The sequence below is a fragment of the Lactuca saligna genome, chromosome 6, assembly GCF_052625555.1.
Source record: "Lactuca saligna cultivar CGN05327 chromosome 6, ASM5262555v1, whole genome shotgun sequence".
Taxonomy (NCBI): Eukaryota; Viridiplantae; Streptophyta; class Magnoliopsida; order Asterales; family Asteraceae; genus Lactuca; species Lactuca saligna.
Window position 1 is genome coordinate 108,410,453 of NC_136422.1, and position 10,457 is coordinate 108,420,909.

A 10,457-nucleotide genomic window follows, 5' to 3' on the forward strand; every position below is an offset into this window, starting at 1 on the left:
CTTTTATTTCAGTTCAACATACTCATTCATACAAAAAACGCTACTAGTAAACTATAATAGGTATAGTTTAGGAAGTCATTACTCACTATTACGAGTACAATAAAACATACCAGATTCAGTTCATTTATGAGTCAGTACAAACTTACTATTATGATTAATAGAAAGAACATACGATGATGAGAAACTAAGAGAACACACAGTATACTATACACAGGAACATACTATACACTAGTATAGAGAGAACATTAATACACTATAACTTACTATACAAACACTAGGATATGATAACTACAATGTGAAATACTACTTCATGATACAACAATACATTGTTGTATCACATTGTAACCAGAGTCTCCTAGATGGAGAGCAGGCATCGTGTGTATAGATTTATATGTGACAGACACTCCCACATCCTGACTGCTAGCTATAGTCCTACCCGGTAAGGCCAAGGGGTGACAAAATATCACCTCACTATTTTATGACACCAAAAGGTCTTCATGTATTCAGCCGTCAATCAGCATGGTTACAATCAGTTCACATCTAAACCTTTAATTAACCGACCAATAATTAAAGGTAATAAGACTCCCCGAGTGGTATAACACATTTAATACTACCTTGAGTCTTTATTTTATCAACTTATGGTCAGTAGTGTCGCTGTTGAGATAAAACATTGTTTTCCGTATTGCAATTACTTTGTGATCTTCTCATATAAACGATAATGTAAACTATATTTTGATAATGATAGTTATACTTGAAATAACTCATACATTTACAAAAGAACAAACATACAAATAGTCAGGTCTTGGTAGAAGACTACATTTCAATAGAAAGTATAGGATTTTGTAGGAAGTGGAAACATTTACAAAAAATTATGAACACTTACATTACTCTGTTAAAAACCTAATTATGGGTGCATTGTTGCCACAACTCATTTTTAGCCTTGGAACTAAGACTAGAACGATTCCAAGAGTACCATAGATCTTAACACACAAAATGGTACACGTTACCATGAGTTTACGACCGTAAAGTCATTGGACCGTAAACCCATGGTTGTGAACTCATGGGGGATTACCATTTGGGCCGTAAACTCCTAAGTGAGGCCCTACACCCCTTAGATGCAACGCTTTGTACTTCTAGCACTTGAATCAATGTGTTTTCCATGCCCTCGGGTGTCGATACTTGCTTAATTAGTTGTTTAATTACTAATTAGATGCATATATGAGTCATTATGTCCTAACAAGGATCTGCGTGTGTGGTCAAATCTTCACTTGACACCTAGTATCCTATACCACTTGTTCATCCAATCTACTCACTAAAGGTGAGTTCATACCCCTTAATCAACCTTTGAAATGATTTTAAATGCTTTTATTGGGGGGGGGGGTATACAAGTTGAAACGTCCTAGTTATTATATCAATCACATGTGATTAATAACTAGAACAAATAGAAAGATTTTCTATTACTTTCAAGCTGTTATCAAAATTATGGATTTCAAATACCACAAAATGTTTATCAAAGTCTTTTACAAACCAAAACTCTTTATCAAACTTGTTATTTTATGCCAAACCTTCTTTGCTTAACTCTTTTCAAACTTATATATTGTCAAAACCATGTATGGTGCAAATATAGTTATATAAGTATGGTTTGAGGGACATAGGACTAACAAATCACTTTGTTTCCTGTTCCTTTTTTGGTTGTGGACTTAGAGTACCGTGTTATTTTTCTGAGTGTCATTTGTTCCTTAGTTATGTATTCAGTATATTTGTATAGACATAAAAGCTTTTATCTCAGTTCAACACACTCATTCATACAAAAAACGCTACTAGTAAACTATAATAGGTAAAGTTTAGGAAGTCATTACTCACTATTACGAGTACAATAAAACATACCAGATTCAGTTCATTTATGAGTCAGTACAAACTTACTATTATGATTAATAGAATGAACATACGATGATGAGAAACTAAGAGAACATTCAGTATACGAACATACGATACACTAGTATAGAGAGAACATTAATACACTAAAACTTACTATACAAACACTAGGATATGATAACTACAATGTGAAATACTACTTCATGATACAACAATACATTGTTGTATCACATTGTAACCAGAGTCTCTTAGATGGAGAGCAGGCATCGTGTGTATAGATCTATACGAGACAGACACTCCCACATCCTGACTGCTAGCTATAGTCCTAGCCGGTAAGGCCAAGGGGTGACAAAATATCACCTCACTATTTTTTGACACCGCAAGGTCGTCAGGTATTCAGCCGTCAATCAACATGGTTACAATCAGTTCACATCTAAACCTTTAATTAACCGACCAATAATTAAAGGTAATAAGACTCCCCGAGGGGTATAACGCATTTAATACTACCTTGAGTCTTTATTATATCAACTTATGGTCAATAGTGTCACTGTTGAGATAAAACATTGTTTTCCATATTGCAATTAATTTGTGATCTTCTCATATAAACAATAATGTAAAATATATTCAGATAATGATAGTTATACTTGGAATAACTCATACATTTACAAAAGAACAAAGATACAAATAGTTAGGTCTTGGTAGAAGACTACATTTCAATAGAAAGTATAGGATTTTGTAGGAATTGGAAACATTTACAAAAAATTACAAACACTTATATGACTCTATTAAAAACCTACTTATGGGTGCATTGTTGCCACAACTATTTCCTTAGCCTTGGAACTAAGACTAGAACACTTCCAAGAGTACCATAGATCTGAACACATAAAATGGTACACGTTACAATGAGTTTACGACCGTAAACTCATTGGGTCGTAAACCCATGGTTGTGAACTCTTGGGGGATTACCATTTGGGCCGTAAACTCCTAAGTGAGGCCCTACACCCCTTAGATGCAACCCATTGTACTTCTAGCACTTGAATGAAAGTGTTTTCCATGTCCTCTGGTGTCTATACTTGCTTAGTTAGTTGTTTAATCAATAATTACATGCATATATGTATCACTATGTGCTAACTAGGATATGTGTGTGGTCAAGTCTTCACTTGACACCTAGCATCCTATACTACTTGGTTATCCAATCTACTCACTAAAGGTGAGTTCATACCCCTTAATCAACCTTTGAAATGATTTTAAATGCTTTTATTGAGAGTGGGGGGGGGGGGAATACAAGTTGAAACATCCTAGTTATTATATCAATCATATGTGATTAATAACTAGAACAAATAGAAAGATTTTCTATTACTTTCAAGCTATTATCAAAATTATGGATTTCAAATACTTAAAAATGTTTATCAAACTCTTTTACATACCAAAACTCTTTCTCATACTTGTTATTTTATGCCCAACCTTCTTTGCTTAATTCTTTTCAAACTTATATATTGTTAAAACCATGTCTAGTGCAAATATAGTTATATAAGTATGGTTTGAGGGACTTAGGACTGACAATTCACTTTGTTTCCTGTTCCTTGTTTGGTTGTGGACTTAGTGTACTGTGTTGTTTTTCTGAATGTCGTTGGATCCTTAGTTATATATTCAGTATATTTGTATAGACATAAAAGCTTTTATTTCAGTTCAACACACTCAGTCATACAAACAACGCTACTAGTAACTATAATAGGTATAGTTTACGAAGTCATTACTCACTATTACTAGTACAATGAAACATACCAGATTCAGTTCATTTATGAGTCAGTATAAACTTACTATTATGAGCAATAGAAAGCACATACGATGATGAGAAACTAAGAGAACATACACTATACTATAGACGGGAACATACTATACACTAGTACAGAGAGAACATTAATACACTATAACTTAATATACAAACACTAGGATATGATAACTACAATGTGAAATACTACTTCATGATCCAACAATACATTGTTGTATCACATTGTAACCAGAGTCTCCTAGATGGAGAGCGGGCATCGTATGTATAGATCTATACGGGACAGACACTCCCACACCCCGACTGTTAGCTACAGTCCTAGCCGGTAAGGCCAAGGGTGACAAAATATCACCTCACTATTTTATGATACTGAAAGGTTGTCAGGTATTCAGCCGTCAATCAGCACGGTTACAATTAGTTCACATCTAAACCTTTAATTAACCGACTAAGAATTAAAGGTAACAAGACTCCCCGAGGGGTGTAACACATTTAATACTACCTTAAGTCTTTATTTTATCAACTTATGGTCAGTAGTTCTCACACCCCAAAACTGGAACGGCGGAAACGTTCTGTGGTGGATGACGTCATGTCAAGTATCACAACACATGCATTATAGTAATCAAGTACAACAAAACATTGCATTAATAGTAATAGTTTTACAAGGTTGCATTACGACAATTTAAAGCAATACAAGTAATAGAATAAATACAGTGTGGTACTAAGCTATCTTCATCAACAGCTCCGGGGATGTACCTGTCTAATGCTAACCTAAGAATACAAGTTATTTGACAAGCGAGTATCAGCATTTTTACAAATGCTGGTGAGTTCATAAGCATTTAGTGAGATTTCATTCAAATAACTTAATAAAGTAATAGTTTAAGAGATTTTAGTGTATTAGAGTCCTTTCCAGAATATCCTATATTTTCTTTAATAAAAGCAGCCTTCTACCAAGACTGGTCAGTTATGTGGGGTAAAAAGTAGTCTTCTCTAAATTGCTATCATTATCATAATACTGAATTTTATTATTGAGGAAAGCAACGACATCAGGGAATATCATGTACCTCAGCAGTGAGGACTGCTGACTAAGGCAAAGAACCATAGACTCCAGGAAAGTATCGAACAAACGACACGCCTGGTTCAGTCTAACAAGTGGAGACACAGACCCCAGAAGGTACCAAATGAAGGGTACAACTAGTAGGGTCTAAACAGTGAATACAGACCGCAGACAATATCAAATGAATGATATGTCTAGCAAGGTCTAGAACGGTGAACACAGTGAATACCGTGAATACAATGGATTCTTTGAATACAGTGGATACAAACCCCAGACAACATCAAATAAAAGATACGTCATGTATGGTCAAAACAGAGATAACAGACCCCAAACAGTATCAAATGAAAGATACGTCATGTAAGGTCAAAACAGAGATAATAGACCCCAGATAGTACCAAATGAAAGATACGTCACATAAGGTCAAAACAGAGATAACAGACCCCAGACAGTACCAAATGAAAGATACGTCATGTAAGGTCAAAACAGTGTGACTCTGAAAATGAATTACCAGCATACAGTGTAGATTGCCGGTGAAATACCGTTACCTTAAGGCCAAAGAATTCTAGAGAACCAGACGCCCTACGAGTATCTTGAGAATGTGACATTTGTCACCCCTTGGCTTGGTGTTCCGTGGACTGTAGCTAGCAGTCAGGGTGCGGGGTGTCAATCCCATATAGATCTATACACACAATGTCTACTCTCCCTACAGGAGACTCTGGTTACCAACTAGACGACGGAGGAGGCTGTGTCCTGAAGATGCATCCCAAAGAGTGGGTAGAGACTTCCAAATAGTGGGTAGTGTGTAAGTGTTGAACTAGAGGTAGAGAATTCCCAATAGTGGGTTTCTAATGTAAGTGTAGACTAGAAGTAGAGACTCTTAACTGCACTGACTGGAGAATTTCCTATATGTCCATTCTCATATACATAATATATAACCAATGAGTAAAACGAACTTCGGAGGGCCATCCGATCCCACCAGACCACATCTCAACGAAGAAAATGAAATAGGGCAGACGAGTCTTCCTAAGTCTTTTAAATCATTACTTATATGTACCTATATAAGCACGGACATACATCTAACTACTACTAAGTGAGTATCAAGTAGAATTGATCCTTGTGAAGTAGAGGTGTCTAACAAGTGAAGTAGAAGCGGTCGTAAGTGAAATAGAAGTGTCGAACAAGTATAAGCGTAGCACGAAGTAGAGGCGACAATAAGTGAAGCAAAAGCGTATCAAGTATAAGTGAAGTAGAGTCGTTATCAAGTATAAGTGAAGAAGAATCGTATCACTAAGTAAAAGCGTGAATAAGTATAAGCGTCATCAGGTATACGCGACTACAAGTATAAGTGAAAGCGCTACCGAGTAGGAGTATAAAATAACTATAAGCGAAGCAGCAATATTTAACAAGTAAAAGTATACGTCTAAAAGGGAAATCTTTAATGAAAAGCCTTTATGTACAGAGAAAATCACAAATTGTATTCTTTTGTAACATATGTTTGAAAGCCTTAGAGGATCTTTCATAAACCAATTTAGAATGAATTTGGATAAATCAGTATATGTAAAAGTTATGAAATAAGTAAAAATCATTATAGTGTCCCACTCGGTAAAACAGTGTAAAGTGGTAAAATCTTGTGCATGCGGGTTATCAATCACATGTTATTGACATGATAACTGGCATGTTTAACTTGTATTCCCCCCTATAAAACATTTAAAAACATTAAAAAGGTTCATTCAGGGGTATGAACTCACCTGGTGTAAGTAGGTCCGACGAAAGTGTTGTTTGGGCGTTCGGTGTCACGCAAGGACTTGAACACACACACAATGACCTATTTAACATATGATAACATGTGTTCACATACAATTAGCATATATAATACTAATTAAACAAATATACGCGCTCAAAGGAGCGGAAAACACTTTAGCTAAGTGTTTGGGTGTCCCGGGTAGCGTTTAAGGGTGTGAATGGCTAAGGAATGGAGTTTACTATCCAAGAATACCCCCTTAATACATAGTTTATGGCCCATGGACTTCTCACCATGAGTTTACGGCCGTAAACTCATGGTGATGAGTTCTAGTGTGTTTAAGGCTTCTACTTGCATCATGAAATTATTCTAAGCACTTTTCCTCAAAGGCATGTGTGGGTTTGAAGCTTCTAAGGGTATTTTCTATGATTTTACGGCCAAGGAACTACTCCTAAGGGAGTTTATGGCCGTAAACTCTCATCCTTAGAGTTTTGTGAAGTTTAAAGCCCCTAATGCCTTTCTAGTGATTTCTAATGAAGTGTGATGCTATTTTGGAGGGTTAAAACTATCATTTGGATGTGTTTTGGGGAGTTTACAGCCTAGACAATTGCTTGGGCCGTAAACTCCTTTTAGTCCCTCTATTTCTTGTGTTTAAGCCCTTAAATCCTTCCTAGCATTTTATAGAAATAGTCTAAGGTCATTTGGGGGACAAAAACCAACATTTTGGCTTGGTTTGGGGAGTTTACGACCTTGGTATACACTTGGGCCGTAAACTCATTTTTATCCTTCATTTTGATGTGTTTAATTGATCTAAACTTAAAGGAATAAGCCCTTAATTTATGTGTTAATCCCTAGTGTGGTTTGCGAGTTTTTTGGGGACATTTAGACAAGGTTTTGAGGGGTTTACGGCCTAAGCATGTGCTTGGGCCGTAAACTCACTTTTATGCCCCAATTCATTGAGTTTTGATATTTAAACACTCCTAGGCTAAATCCCTAATTAGTTTCCAAGCTTAAGGGCAAGTTTAAAGGCATGTTTGGCACCATTTTAGGGGTTTACGGCCCTAGAGTGTTCCTGGACTGTAAACTCCTTATTCCATGCCTTCTTGGACGGTTTTTGGGCTATAATTACAACTAGTAATGTTTAGAACAAACTAGGGTAAGCGGACTTACAATTTGGAAGCGTTTGGTTGCGGTTTCGGGGAGAAAACGGGTCTAGCGAGAGAGTATAGAGAGAGAGTGTAAAAAGTCTCCAATAGACTCCACTCACCCTTATATAGGGTTTTGAGTCGGGGCTCAGTGGGATCTTACCCGATACTGCCGTTAAGCGGGGCTTTTGGTCGCACCCGATTTAGTGGTCGTAATAATAAAACTTGACATTTTCCAAATAAATGGAAATGTGTGTCCTGTGTTTTTATTTCCTTTTATCACGACTTAACAACATGCTTATTGCAACCAAATGGAATGTTTACTAAATTGACGTCCTCTAAGTCACGAAACTTTTATACAGTGGAATATTCCATTAATGGTAACGGGGAAATGTAACGGAACAACTTGGGTTGTCATATTATTCCCCCGTTAGAGGAAATTTTGTCCCGAAATTCAAGTTTAGGCAAGGAAGTATGTATGAATGGCCAAGTAAAGGTAGGTCGGTACTTACTATACGGTTGTCCTCGCATTCCCAAGTGAACTCTAGTCCGTGCTTGTCATTCCGACAGACCTTCACGTACGGGATGCGGATTCCATCTAGTGTAGCTAGTGGGTTCCAACTGGTATATTTATGAAGTCAGGGTCCTCAATGGTTTTTATCAAGATGTGTGAGGCATGAAAAGTGTTATTGGGAAATCACGTATCAAGTATAAGAAGTGGATTGATCGAATGCGAATCTTGTGGTATATCCGAAAGTAGTAGTGGTCTGAAAAGGGGTTGGACCATATCTCCATGAGGATTCTCGGATGGTCCTAAGCTATTGGAAAGGAGTAGATCTTTTCAGTACTAAGAACATAGTGTACTTCAATGGCAAGATCATCACTGGCATGATCGCCATTCCGAAGTTCCTAACGTTCTCACTTGTACTGGATGTGTAGTCCTTCAGGTTAGTCCTTAGGAAGCTCGGGTGGTCTTCGGTTTCGTGTTTTCTGTCAACTGGGTGATAGAGACTTTCTAGATTGCCGTGTGGATTGCGCGACTATGGTCATCGGTTTGCTATAGAGCGTCTATCCCAAACTCGTGCAAAATGGTCCTCCACTAACGACGCTTGAGATACGGAAACCCTGAGGGTCGGGGAGATAGAGTTTCACTAGATGAACGTTGGACTATCTCAGGAGGTGGTTCTACTATCTTTGCGTGAAATAGTATTTGTGGAACACCTAATAATCCAAGGAATCTCTAAGACTGTGGTTTATTCTAGAGTGGAAAGTGTATGTTCCTGCATAACCCTTCCACTAACAACAGGGCTGGTGTCAAGTCTATAATCTCTTTGGGATTTGGGTCACGAGGTTCAACGCAACTACTATTGCACTTTGATCAAGTATTCTTGGCTGCGAAGGTTATCCTGTGGGTTCTCAGTATTCTAGTGTTCACTTTGGAGAATGAAGTCTATCGTCTACAGGGCGACGACGATTTCCTCCATGTAATAGGGTGGAGGATGATAGGCACTACCTGTCTGTAACAGGGTGGGCAAGGTGTCTGAGTAGTTAGAGCATCTACTACAACTACTCTACCGAAGGTTCTGAGTTTTCTCAATCTAGGTCTAATCTAGTGGGTACATGGTTCATCACTTAGAACTTTACTTGCTCAACCCGCAGTAATTATCTTGACTTCGGCTCCTATGTTATGGAATATGGTGAAAGTTTTTTGCTAAGAGGTCAGTGGTAGAACTCCTTCTTGGCTTAACCACCAATACTTGATGTATGCCAGCGTATACCTGGTTATAGTGGTCAGCCTCGTGAGTTCTATTCTCTAGGTTCACGAACCTGATGTGCGAGGTGCGAAGGATCTCCCGGGGGAATCTAAGAGGTATGCTTCGGATGGTTGTCGTTTTCTTAAGTATCTGCAGTGTCTTTCGCTTTGGTGTTTATCTGACTACGAGGGGTCGGTCAACAGTGTATGGTATCTTCCCTTGGGTGCTTCGGAAGGTTTGAGATACGAGGGACGATTTACGAATCATATTAAGTTTGATTATTTGTGTTAGATTTAGGTTCGGAAGAACCTTTCTTTGCCAACATGGCTATGGAGGAAGTTCTTTTTACACAGCACTTAAGGATATACACATGGTTGCACGAAGTCAAACCATGATCAATAGAGTCGTCGAAGTTGGCACACTCCGACATGATATAAAGTGAAGGTCGATAGAGTCATGTGCCGAACAGGCACACAAGTTCGAGGCATCTCGGGTTTCGTCCTATGTATCACTATCGCGGATACTTGGACCGATAGAGTCGACGTGGAACTATATAGAGTCCTAAGAGTTTCCGAACAGAGTATCTTTTCATGAAAGAATTCTCACAAGGCATTTCTATAATTGCCTCCCATATACTAGTCATGTATATTCAAGGTGGGGAGGACTGTTGACTGAGCGACCCCGCCCTAAATCCACAACCAAACGAGGAACAGGAAATGAGGCGGCATTCGCTCACTCTAGGTCTGTCCATCTTAAATATACATGGCCGTAACATATACGTTTAGCCATTATAGTTTTACCTAATGAATTTTAAATTTTATAACAGTGCTGCGACTTTCGCCTTTCTGGGAAGAATTTACATTTGAATTAGTCTTTTATTTTTCTTAGTTTAGTTATCCTAGATCGAGAGACGTACCAAAATCTAATGAGTTCCTTGCCACTTCTCCCTAAGCAGTAGTGTCAAGCTTCTTCTGTGTATTTGTCTTTCTCTTCGGTTGGGCAGTCCTTCTTGAAGTGTCCCATTTTACCACATAGGTGGCAAACTGTACGGGTCGCCACATTGGTGATTGATGTAATGAACTCAACCGGGGTTCTGCAG